Source organism: Sturnira hondurensis, unplaced genomic scaffold, assembly GCF_014824575.4.
Source record: "Sturnira hondurensis isolate 20B ecotype Veracruz unplaced genomic scaffold, ASM1482457v3 Scaffold0012467, whole genome shotgun sequence".
NCBI classification, from domain to species: Eukaryota; Metazoa; Chordata; class Mammalia; order Chiroptera; family Phyllostomidae; genus Sturnira; species Sturnira hondurensis.
In genome coordinates, this window is record NW_028085098.1 from 314,027 (window position 1) to 327,101 (window position 13,075).

The following is a 13,075-nucleotide window of genomic DNA, read 5'->3' on the forward strand; positions in this document are numbered from 1 at the left end:
GAAGAAAGAACGCTGGGCTCTCCCACCCCTCAGCTTTGTTACCTCGGGAGGCTCATTTCATCTCTTTGAGGTTGTTTTTTCATCTGAGAAATGTCAACTGCCCTTATCCAATGGGAAAAGTAAAACACAATGGATGTGAATGTTCTCCACAAAGAGTCAAGTCTGACAAAAAGCAGGTGCTCAGAGGTGAATGCATGAATAGGGAAACAATCAGAAATATTACTACCTCTAAAGCCAGGTCTTGCTTATACTTGTGTCCTTTGCATATTACTCAGCAAACACTGGCTGAAGAAATTTTGTGGGGTGGGATGGGGAGAAGGGAGAAACAGAACATCGGACTTACACAGACCTGGTTTTTTCATTCTATTTGTAATTTTGGTTGTACAATAATTTCTTAAAAGAAGAAAAGTACATTGATGTCTAAATAGCCAGCAAACCTATCTTTTTGTGAGCACAGCTGGTTTAAGCCTTAAGCTTTAAGGGATGGTGCTAAGGCGGGCAGGGCTCACAGACCAAGGGGATAAAGGTTTCCCAGGGGCTTTAATGGAGAGAATGCAATCAACGTTAATTCAATTGAACTCAATGACAGGCTACTAATTCAGCGTAGTTGTCGTCCTGTTGGCCACAAGGTGGGAGAATGCTAATGGATCTGAATAAATTCATGACAACTAGAGGATGAACTATTCTAAGAATGAGTGGAATCGACAATGGCTGTTCCCTATATATGGGGGGGCCACCTATTACATGGACATGATAGTATGGTACAAAGTAATAAATGGGCACTGGCTAATCACATGCAAATCAACATCAGATCTGGGCCTGGGGCTGCTGGGTAACTGGAGATACCACGAGAACACAATCCCTTCCATAATTTTAAAAAATTTAAATAATCATAGAGGATAATGAAAATACATGCTAATTTCTATGAAAAGCAAGAAAAAAAGAGCAAAACAGAACAAAAAGCCAGTCAGTGTAAACATTAAGTCCATTCAAAAAATTTAATCTGCACTGTATTTCAAAAGGTGAGGACTAAGCAAAAAAACTTAACTTTTTACCATTAAAGGCTATTCTGATATGGCCGTGCAATTGGTAAAAAAAACAAAAACAAAAACAAAACATTAAGAACACGTATGAGAGGTAAGTGCTGTTTCAGGGAGCACAAACACTTCTGAGAAGAAATGTCATCACAACAGAGTAAAGGCAAATAAAAAATGATGGAGACAGCCCTGGCTGGTGTGGGTCAGGAGACTGAGTGTCGGCCTATAAACCAAAGCGTCACCAGTTCCATTCCCAGTCAGGGCACACGCCTGAGTTGTGGGCCAGGGACCCCAGTTGGAGGCATGCAAGAGGCAACCATGCATTGATGTTTCTCTCCCTCTCTTTCTCCCCCCCTTCCCCTCCCTCTGAAAAGTAAATAAATGAAATCTTTGAAAAAAGAAAAAGAAATGATGGAGACAAATTCTGGGCTAAATAAATGACCAAAGACCAAAGATTTCCAAGAGGAAAAGGATACGCAATTTAAGAATAACCTCAAAGCACTACAGAAAAATACTAGGGTCAGACTAAATCTGTTTCAATCCCAAATATCCCTGAGCACAGGAAACAATTGTAGATGACTGACTATAAATCCTCTAATTTGCTCAAGGCAAGTGGGGTTGGGTTTTCATATTTTTCGTGAACTTTTAAAAAGTCACATTTATTACTAATTAAACAATTTTAAAAAGTCACAAAGTCAATAAGTGATAAAGCCACAGAGAGTGTTTCTTACGGAATGTCATCTGCTCCTAGGACTACAGATCTAATATTTAAGGCTGCATTTTTTTACAAAATATTTCACTTATTTATTTTTTAGAAAGAGGGGAAGGGAAGGAGAAAGAGTGGGAGAGAAACATCAATGTGTGGTTGCTTCCCATGTGTCCCCTACTGGGGACCTGGCCCGCAATCCAGGTATGCGCCCCGACCAGGAATCGAACCAGCGACCCTTTGCTTCACAGGCCCGAGCTCAATCCACTGAGCCACACCAGCCAGGGCTAAGGCTGCATTTTTAAAAGGTGTAACTGGTCTACATGTTAAGTAGCTGATTCAATATGTTTCTAGTGAAAAGCACTAGAGGTGAGGGGAAGAGCATTTAGTTAAACTCTATCTAACCCTTTATTTAGGTCATGTTAAGATGGATCATTTATATATGTTACACAAATATCGATGGTAACATTCCTAAAACTTACAGTGCATTCTATCACGATACTTAAAGGACTGTCTCTCTTCGCTGCCATGAATATTATAAGCCCTTTCCTCCTAATTAATCTGCAATTAATTCAACCAACCTCTGCAATTAGTCTTATACAACATTACCCTACTTAGACAATAAAGCATTCTCTAGACTGGGTTTTAAATCGGGGCTAAAATAGACTCCTGCAGCCCCAAAATGGTTCTGGTATTTCTCTTTGTAGTGTAATTTAGATGTCATATCTAATTTGCTGTCATGACTATTGTTTTACTGTGCAATTTGTATGTCGTTTTGAACGGTAAAGGAACCAGAGCTTTATTGAATTAAACCTTCTGTCTTTATTTAGGGTCTGATGTTACCTGTTTGTGCATGGATGTTTATGACTCAAAAGCTGCTTCTGGCATCAAGGAGCAGTAGAAAAAGATTATGTTCCTTTGATACATTTGTTCCTATTTTAGTAAATACAAACACAAACTGGGGGGGGGGAAGCCCTTTTCAAACTAAGGAAACATACTTTTAAATAATAGCATTATTTTGCTTTTAAAGGCAGAGATAGCTAAATCAGCTATTCACACTGTAGAAGTACAGAAGGCCTGGCTGTTCTGAAACCTAAATGCCTTGATTGTCAATTCTAGTAATCAAGTTTTTCCTACGCAAGAACTGCCTTTTCCATTGAAAGTTTTTCTGATACCTACACATCAACCATATCATTCTCATCACAACTCCATAATCACAAAACAATTCAAGTGCTTCCTGCCTTTAATTCATAAGCAACAAGGGCCAACTTACCTATATCACAACACTCAATTTAGTGTCGGTCTGTTTATGGTTGTTGTACTTATTCTGGCCCTCTGGGTTCAAGTTCTAAACTAAAGTCAGGACTAAAGGCTAACCATGGAAAGCCTCCAGGAGACCATTGGAATAGCCTTTGAAGTAATTTTAGTGCATGAAATTTCATAAAGTTTTTACTAGATAATTACACTTCCTGATTTTGTAATTAGTGGAAGTACATGCAATTACATAATAATTATGATAGTAATTACGTAATTAAGATGTATAATTATGTAGTAAAAAACATCATGGAAATAAAACCATGTACTGTGTAAGCACAATACATTTTAAAAGTAAATTCACTAGCTCAACTGTTTAAAAAATACTTTTCTTCAAAATAAAGTGATTAGCTCACATTATGGTCTAACTGCTTGAAAATTGCTTAATATTTTTCCCTCACCGGTGATTGAAGTATATTTTTTAAAAGTACCTGGGAAAAAAAATCTTATCAGTTTTTTACAACTCTCTACACTCAGAAAATGACAACATGTTTTGCAGATGAAGCCCACCAACCGTAGCATTATCACCTGGACACTGCGCCACCGGTGTCCTTGTTGTGTCGCTGTACTTGTCACTATAAAGGAGACAAGGAACCTGCCACTTAAAAGACAAAACAGGAAAAGAGTTTATAAAACTTAATAACACATCTGTTATCATAGCATGCCTATAAGACCACTGAAGTGCAAAAGTTGAGTGCATATTTACAGAAATGGGCTTAAAGAGAGGCGGTGATTAGAATCCAGAGTTTGCTGCCCAAATAGATGGCACCTTTCACATGCTACTTCAGCTATCCTAAAGAGGACGACAGAAAAGGCACAGAGCCAACACCCCTCCGCTATGGGCAAAGCAACCATAGTGACAATTTCCTGAAAACTGTCATTTCTCTTCTGTCACAATGTAAAGCCATCTGCAGTGAAAACACAACACAAAAACAAAACTGGCGGTATTCAGACAGGTAAAAACAAAGCCGTGTGAAGAGGGCTCCATGTTGCCATCGGAGAACATCAACTTTATTGTCCTTGCTCTGAGCGTAAAAATAGAACAGAAAAGTCAGCAACAGCAGGAAAAGTAAATTCCAAAGGAAATTTCTTAGGAGCAAAACAAGAAACAATCTTGTTTTCATTTCCAAAAAAATGTAGGTCAATGTCTTAAAAGTTTCACAAATGAGCTGAAGCAATGTTGTCATGAGGGCCAGAACCCAGTGACTGGGTGAAACTTTACCCTGGGCACATAGAGTGTGGTCCTCAACATGAAGTGGGTGTAGAAAAAAACCTCATGCACTTCTCCCTGTTCCTTCTAGTTAGGAAGAAACAAACGGGAAGAACTCATGCTTTCTTGCCGCCCGCCCCCTGCAGCTGCCTTGCTCCTGCCCTAGTTAGGGCCATTACATGCTTAAGCTTAATTTCAGAATATATTTCAAAAGACTAGGTTGTGCCCTGGCTGGTGTAGCTCAGTGGATTGAACGCGGGCCTGCGAACCAGACGATCGCGGTTCGATTCCCAGTCAGGGCACATGTCTGGGTTGCAGGCCAGTTCCCGGCAGGGGCCAGTTCCCAGCAGGGGATGCACAAGAAGCAACCATACATTGATGTTTCTCTTCCTCTCTCCTTCCCTTCCCCTCTAAAAATAAATAAATAAAATATTTTTAAAAAAGACTAGGTTGTCACACCAACTCTAAATCTGGGGAGGCCTTCTGTAGCCTGCACATTTGTCTTTTTAAAGTTTTGCCAATAGGATGCCTCTGATGAATGAATGACATGGAAACGGGCCTTAGATATTAAGAAGGGACAGTGCCTTCGATCAGTGTTTTGCAAACTTTCTGTGACTAGGAATCACCTGAGGATCTTGTTAAAATGCAGATGCTGATGCAATAGGTCTGGGGAGGGCCTGCTATTTTGCATTTCTAACAAATTCCCAGGTGATGCATAGGCTGCTGGTATACTGATCATGCTCTGAGTAACAAGGTTTTCGGTTTGTTATGGAAAAAAGAAGGCCCAGAGAAAAACAGCTGGTTTGGGGTCATCTGTATGTGATTTTTCTCCCTGAACTGCTAAGGTATTTAAAGAATTATTGCACATTGAGTGGAATATTTCTTTGTAAGTCTTCAGTGCTTATAGTTTCTTGTTGTAAAAGCAGTATATGCTCACATTAGATAACTTTGAAAGTACATACAAGTATAAAGGAGAAAATAAAAATTATAATCCATGCAGAGATAACAATTGTAAATAATTACAGTGTTTCTAACTAATTTTTCCACCTTGCATATAAACTACAAATTTGAATCATAATGATTACTTAGTTTTGGACTTTAACATTACGTTGTTAGTATTTCTTTAAGTCATGAAAGATGAAACTATAAGGCCCTGGCTGGTATAGCTCAGTGGATTGAGCGTGGGCCTATGAATCAAAGTGTCACTGGTTCCATTCCCAGTCAGGGCACATACCTGGGTTGCAGGCCAGTTCCCCAGTAGGGGACACACGAGGGGCAACCACACATTGATGTTTCTCTCCATCTCTCCTTCCCTTCCCCTCTAAAGGTAAATAAATAAAATCTTTTTTAAAAAGACTGAAACTATACAATATCTATCAATAACATCACAACAAAAAGCCCCAGAAGCTCGGGATTATGTGAGCCACGTTTTCTATTATCAAAACTCTTTGTTTCCACAATCACTTCCTAATCATAAACAGATAGCTAACTATGCTCTACTAAATAATTTTTTATTGTTATTCTATTACAGTTGTCCCAATTTTTTGTTTCCTATGCTAAAAATTCATTTAATCAAAGGAATAACTTAAAACAAGCCTCGGATCATTTTTATTTTAAAGAAAATGAGAGAAAGAAAAACAATTTGTTACCCATTTTGAAATGCATTTTTTTAAAGACATTTTTTCACAATTAGGAAAAATAAAATTTTAAGCGTGAATTGGTGCTTAGTGGATTTCGACCTTCATTTTTATATGTGTTTGATAGGTGTGAATTGTTTTGTGTGTTTTACCTGTTATCAGTTATTTAAAAACAGAGAAAAGGCTCATTTCTAGTAGCCAATAATTTTTTTCAAAAAAGTAAGCCATGGGCTTTAAAAAGGGATAAAGGAAGAATGGGACCAGATAGGCTCTGACACGGCCTTCTTTTTAACGCCTTGTGAGGTTTTAACAAAGTAATTTCTAAGAATGTCAACTGGATCTGAAAGGACTCCAGGGGCTCTCTGCTACTTTTACTTCAGTACTACTTCTAGCAGCGATAAAACTCTCCTGCTTTCGTGTTAGCAGTGCAGGAAATAAAAGCAGAAACACTTAACATTGAAAAGCACCTGTCCTGAGACTCTTAGAAAGCTCCAAATATCCATATACACTACAGCATAATTTCTTTCATAAAACTCTTATTTTCTGGCTAAAAAAAAAAAAACCACCCCCAAACAAAAATACCACTTCTTAAAGATTTCTTTGCTTTTCAGTACTAGCTATTACCCGTCTTGTAGGTACCCGTTTTCCACGAAGCAGACAATTATTACCACTTCATGAGTGGATTATTTAACTGATGGTGAGCAGAAAACAGGACCCTGTATCTGTGTGGGTGAGGGGAAGTCAGCTTGGCTCACTTACTAGTTAAGTGGCCATTCTTTGGATTCAATTCAAATTCGGCACCGGCAAAATGAGAGACACTACGTCACTTGTCTTTAGTATCACTAGCAGAGTTGAAATGACAGATATCGAAACCTGAAAATGTCCAAGAACTTTAGTGACATTAATTCATGGCACACTTGGGTCAAGCCAAGCAATATAGGAGGCTCTAGAATTTTACTGCACTGCCCTCCATTCACAGACAGTCCTGCTTCGCAGGACTAACCCCTCCCAAATCCTTGAAGTCACTTGTGTGGACTTATTTTCCACTAAGAATTCTTTCAACAAAATTTCGCGAGCTGGCTCCAGTGGGCAAAGCACAGATAAACAAGACACAACCCTCTACCCCAATGGACTCAGTGGAAGAGAAAGTCAAAACAGCCCAGGGTAAGCCCCATGAGAACGGCACTCACAGGGTGCTATCGGGATGCTGAGAAGCTTGTATTACATAACTCAATTTCTTCACCAACACAATGGGGCACAATCCATTGCTACCTCACAAGGCTGTTGCAAGGGCCTGTGCTAGACATTTGAAAGGATGAGAAGAACTATAAAGTACCTTACAAAGGGACAGCCCAGTTCTGGGTGACATGAATGAAAACAACAAGGGCCTATAGATGTTACCATTGGCATAGAGAAAAGACAGAAGAGCAAGGAATGGAAAAGTTTAAGAAAAAAACAGGAACGACAAGCAGGTGGGAACAAAGCTCAAAAGGGTAGGTGACTCGGAGATTTCTGGCTGAGAGGGGCGAGGAGCAGAGCAACTTGACAGGTGCTGCTCTGTAGGCTGGGCCCTCTAGGCTGCCTGAATCCCTTTGCCAGAAACAGGGCTGACCTGAAGAACAGTCCTTCTAGGCCTAAAGGGGCACCATTGAGCAACTGAGCATCTTCCTAACAGATGCTTTTCATCTGGCCAAGGTTAAAGAACCGTGTTTTCCCTAACCTTTATCCTGTAGCTCTGATTCCTTTCTTCAACACAGAGCTCTAAATCCTGGTGTTTCAATTCTGGCAGAGACAAACGCAACATGTTCAAAGGGGGTTATAGAAAAACCCACAAAGACCATCTGTTAGGGGTGGAACTGTGTCTCTCCACCAATTCATATTGAATGGGGGGTGGGTGAATTCCTAACCCATAGTACATACCTCAGACTGTGACCATATTTGGAGATTGGGCCATTAAAGAGGGAATTAAGTTAAAATGAGGTCGCCAGGGTGGGACCTAAACCAACAGGATTGCTGTCCTTGTAAGAAGAGATTAAGACACACGCACGGAGGGAAGACTACACGAGGATGGACAAGATGGCCCATTTATAAGCCAAGGAGAGGGGCCTCAGAAGAAACCAACCCTGCCGACACCCGGATCTGAGGCTGCTAGCCTCCAGAACTGTCAGGGAATACATTTCTGTTGGTTAAGCTACTCGGTCTGTGGTACTGCTATGGGCTGGCACAGCGGACTCATATACCATCTTACTACAAATATTATTCTTACTACTCCTCTTATTCTGATGGCACAGAATAAGAGGAGACAAGCAGCTGGTAAGAGAATGGGAACAGAAAAAAAAGTGGATTTTTTTTTGGCTTTGCTTTTTTAGGAATAAGGAAAGTTCATACACCAAAGTGAAACGGCAGTTGGTGTTCAAAGAATAAAAAGGTAAGCCTCAAGGTGGGAGAAGATATTTGCAAAAGACATCAACAGTTCATACTCAGTGTCATAATAATAAAGGGCTGTTAACCAAAACACACAAAGAACTGTTAAGACACAACAGTAAGAAAGCAAACAAGCTGATTTTAAAAGGGGGGGAGCAAAACACCCCTCACCAGAGAAGATATACAAATGGCAAATAATCCTACGAAAAGATGCTCCGTATCATATGCCATCAGGGAAATGCAAGGTACAGCAACAGTGAGATATCACTACGCCCCTATCGGAAGGGCCAAAACCTGGAACACGGACAACTCCAAATGCTGGCGAGGCTGCGGAGCACCAGGAACTCTCGGTCACTGCCAGTGGGAATGCAAAGGGGCATGGCTGCTTTGGAAGCCAGTTTGGCAGTTTCGTACAAAACTAAATGTACACTTAACCATAAAATGCAGCAATCATTCCACTTGGTATTTATCCAAAGAAGCTGAAAATTTATGTCCACACAAAAACCTGCACACAGATATTTATCGCTGCTTTATTAATCATTGCCAAAGCTTGGAAAGGACCTTCAGTAGGTGAATGAATAAACTGTGGTACACCCTGACAATGGAATATTACTCAGATTACTTAGTGCTAAAGGGAAATGAGTTACTGAGCCATGAAAAGACACAGAGCAAACTTAAAATGCATCTTACTAAGTAAAAGAAGCTAATGTGAAAAGGCTACATACTGTCTGATTCTAACTATAGCTGACCCTTAAAGAACACGGGCTTGAAATGCACAAAATATGCATTAATTGACTGTTTCTGTTAGTGGTAGGCTTCTAGTCAACAGTAGGCAACTAGTAATTAAGTCTTGAGGATGTAAGAAGTTATATGTAGATTTTCAACTGCGCGGAGCCGGGGGGTATGGGGCTCAGCACCCCTAACCCGTGTTGTCCTTCTTGGGTCAACTGCACACAACATTTTGGAAAAGGCAAAACTGCAGAGAGCGTAGAAAGATCAGTGGTTGCCAGGGGTTGGGGGAAGGGAGGATGAGTAAGAGGAACACAGATGAGTTTTAGGGCAGTGAAACTATTCTTTATACTGTAATAGTGATATATGTCATTATACATTTGACCAAATTCAAAGAATGGCCAACACCAAGAGTGACCCCTAAGGAAACTATGGACAATGGGTGACAATGTGTCAATGCAGGTTTATCAACTGTAACAAATATCCCACTCGAGTGGGATGTTGATAGTGAGGGTGGCTGTGTATATGTGGGGGGAGGGGGCATGGGAAACCTTTGTATCTCCCGTTTAATTTTGCTGTGAACCTAAAGCTGCTCTAACAATAACGTCTATTTAAAAAGGCAATTAGTGGCTCCCTCTCCTTTATTATTATTGATTTTAGAGACAGGAAGAGGGAGAGAGGGGGGGGAGAAAAAACCATCAATTTGTTGTTCCACTTATTCATGCATTCATTGGTTGACGCCTGTATGTGTCCTGACCGGGGATCAAACCCACAACCTTGGCGTTTTGGGACCACGACCGCCCTCTAACCAACCAGGCTACCCGGCCAGGGCCAGTGGCTCCCTTTCTGTACTTCCAAAAACATTTCACTACATTGGGCGTTTACCAAACTTAGCTGTTGCTGAACCTGACTGTTCCCAGTGGATTTGAAGCTCCTCCAGGGCAGGGACCACTGGCTACCCTCGTTCCTCTGACATCTGGGGTGGCCCTGAACACACAATAGGAAGTACATGATGTACTGTTTTTCCTGTTGCTGAATAAGTAAACAAGGCTCAGTTGAGAAAAGATTCCTTTTTCCTCCTGCATTTTAAAAGCAGACTTAATTGAGACGACTGGGCAAAGTCTGGAAGTGATTCAAGTCTTCACCAAATTGTTCACTTATCCCTACTTAGGCCAAGACCCCATGCGATGAGGTAGTCCTAGGGGACCATAATGTGCCACCATTGTGGAAATGGGTTTTTACTTCACACACTGCCACCATGTTCCTCTAAAACTTCCTCTCGATCTATTATGCCTTCTTGTTACATTCTGGAGCACTTAAAATAACAATGCAAAAGTCACACAGAAAGAAGATTTTAAAAATATTATGTAGTTACAGTGAGCAGACAGTCAACACTTGGCCAAAGTGAGTAACAGTCCTTTACCATTTTAAAGGGAAGGGAAAACTACCAAATTGGGTTAATTCATGTTATGGACTAATGACCTGTTAACTTTCGTTTGAAAGCAAGGCACAGGAAAAAGCTTTGACAAGTGCTATTTTACACCATAACAATAAATAAGCCTCTTTCAAATAATTTGCATGTGTTTTTTCCAAATCACACTGCCAAGTTTCAAACCAAAATTAAAACCGTGGCTCAGTTGCAACCCCAAAATATGGGCTTTTATAATGGAAATGGTAAAACAATCTCAGTGAAGGAAATGCTGCTAGGTACTGACAGTGAAGGAGAGTCTATGGTAAATAGTTCCTGCGCCAGTTCCAGGGCACTGGGGACAGACGACGCTAAGATTCCATTCTCAGTAATGGGCAACGACTGTCATTCTGCACAGGACTTTTGATGTTCACATCTACGGGTGTTCTGGCTTTGGTCCAGATGGAACAGACTTGCCCTCTGGATCGCACAGAGTTTCAATTCATTTTTATAGCAAGTCACCCTTGAACAGCAAGTCAGAAGAGAGCAATTTCACTCTGGTTTATAAAGTAAGGAGTGATTTTTATGCATGTTAAATTAATTTACATTTATGGAAGTTTCCCCTGTCATGGTTCACCTAATGACTCTAAGACTATTCTTGCCCTCCAATTGTTCCCGGTGGACTACAACCTGTGTTTAATTCTCTTGTACTTAGAAACCATCTAACTGATGGGTTCAAGTGTGCCCAGGACAGGCCTTCCCACCCCTGGCTCACTGTTAGAATTGTCTGGGTGACCTTCCAAAAAGCTGAACTTCTTAAACTCCACCTCATATCCAAATTGAATCTTCAGGTGTGACATCCATGGATTTAGGTTTTTATATGCCCCCAGGTGGCTTTGAAGAGAGAGCTTTTCGGATGTCACTTGGTAGGACCACAGGTAAACACAAGCCAGCGATCCAGTTTATACCCAATCATTAACAAATACCCTAACACCACTAAGCATTACTTAGTGATCTGAAAACACGCCAAACAAGGAAATTTCAGCTAACTCACTCATTCCTAAACTGCAATTTAGGAATAATACATAAGCAGAAGTAAGCTCAAAGAGAAAACAGCTCCAATAATTAAAATTCCATAAATAAAACAAAGAGCTGTGGAACATTAACTGGAGGTCCTTCTAACAGACATACATTTTGTATCCTTCTCTTACTGTGTTTTCTTTAGCCTTCTGACATGAGAACCCATCAATAATTCACTTAGTACCATTTGGGCCCTAAACTCCTGGATAGAGTATTTATCAAAAGCAAATAACAAAAAAAAAAAGGGTCCCTATTCTGAAATGTGTGAAATGGAACTACAGTAAATCACGTGAGTACACAGACTCTGTCAACAACTATCCCCTTTGGCCAAGCAAGAATCTTCCACGTGCCTGCTCTATCCCCTCGTATTTTCTGGGACAGAAACAAACACTTCTTAATGTTCTTTAAAAAGACAGGGCAATGCCCTGGCTGGTGTAGGTCAGTGGATTGAGCCCGGGCCTGCAAACCAGAGGATTTCGGTTTGATTCCAGGTCAGGGCACATGCCTGGGTTACAGGCCAGTTCCCAGCGAGGGACACACGAGAGGCAACCATACATTGATATTTCTCTCCCTCTCTCCTTCCCTTCCCCTCTAAAGATAAACAAATAAAATTTTTTAAAAAGCCAGGGCAAGTCTCCAGGGACTTGCCAGGTCACTCCTACATGGCTCCAAGAGTCACCAGACCTTGGAAAACTGCTAATCATGAGACTGATTCAGACCCTCGGATAAGAGTTTTGGAGATCTCTGGAAGAGGAGCCTAGCCCTGCAGAGTCTAAGAACATCTAGGGAACAACCTGGGATAACTAGATTCAGAAAGAAACAAAGGGGGAGCAAGTTCTACTATACCAACACTCCGAAAAAGGTAACAAACCCGGCAGAAATAGACAAAGGACTCATCACAGAATCCCTACTTAATTCTCTCAGTTCATAATGCCTTAAGGAAATGTCCTTGGGGGAAAGAGAAAGAGCTATTAATAACACTGCAAGTAAACACGGGCTAGATACCAGCCATGAATGGAAGTTGGAAAACCTAGTTATTAATGGACAGAAGGAATTTTTTCTCTACATAAATTTCACTCATTCACTGAAAATACATTGTGGAGACAGTCCAAGATCTTGTTGAACATCTAAAGACAAGACACTAATATCAGAACCAACTACTCCATCAGTCACAAAGTGTTTTATACTCAAGGACAGCAAAACCACATAAGTCAAGGCATTAAAAAAAATAATCACTAGCCCATCTTGTAGATAGAAAAATGGAAGTCAATTATGATGAGAACTCTAAACTGTTAAGACCAAACCAAGAGCGGCACAGGGATTCCTACGTGAGGAAATCCAGCAGGTATTTGTAGGTTTCTATATGCTCTCGAGGTTGCCTCCACCCCTGATACTGACCAACAACACACTGATTTTGTATTCCCTGACAAACAATATAAATACTCTGTAGGTAACTAATAAGAAAAATGTGTCAATTTGCTTTTAAATTTTTTACACGTAATAGAAAAGATGTCAATGTGACTTCCAGCT

The 13,075-nt window shown here is 40.5% G+C and overlaps 1 protein-coding gene across 2 annotated transcripts in view; it reads right to left on the minus strand.

The window, feature by feature from the left end:
• Positions 1-13,075, minus strand: part of POLA1 (DNA polymerase alpha 1, catalytic subunit) — a 300,925-nt gene that overhangs the window by 55,801 nt on the left and 232,049 nt on the right. The window lies entirely within an intron of this gene.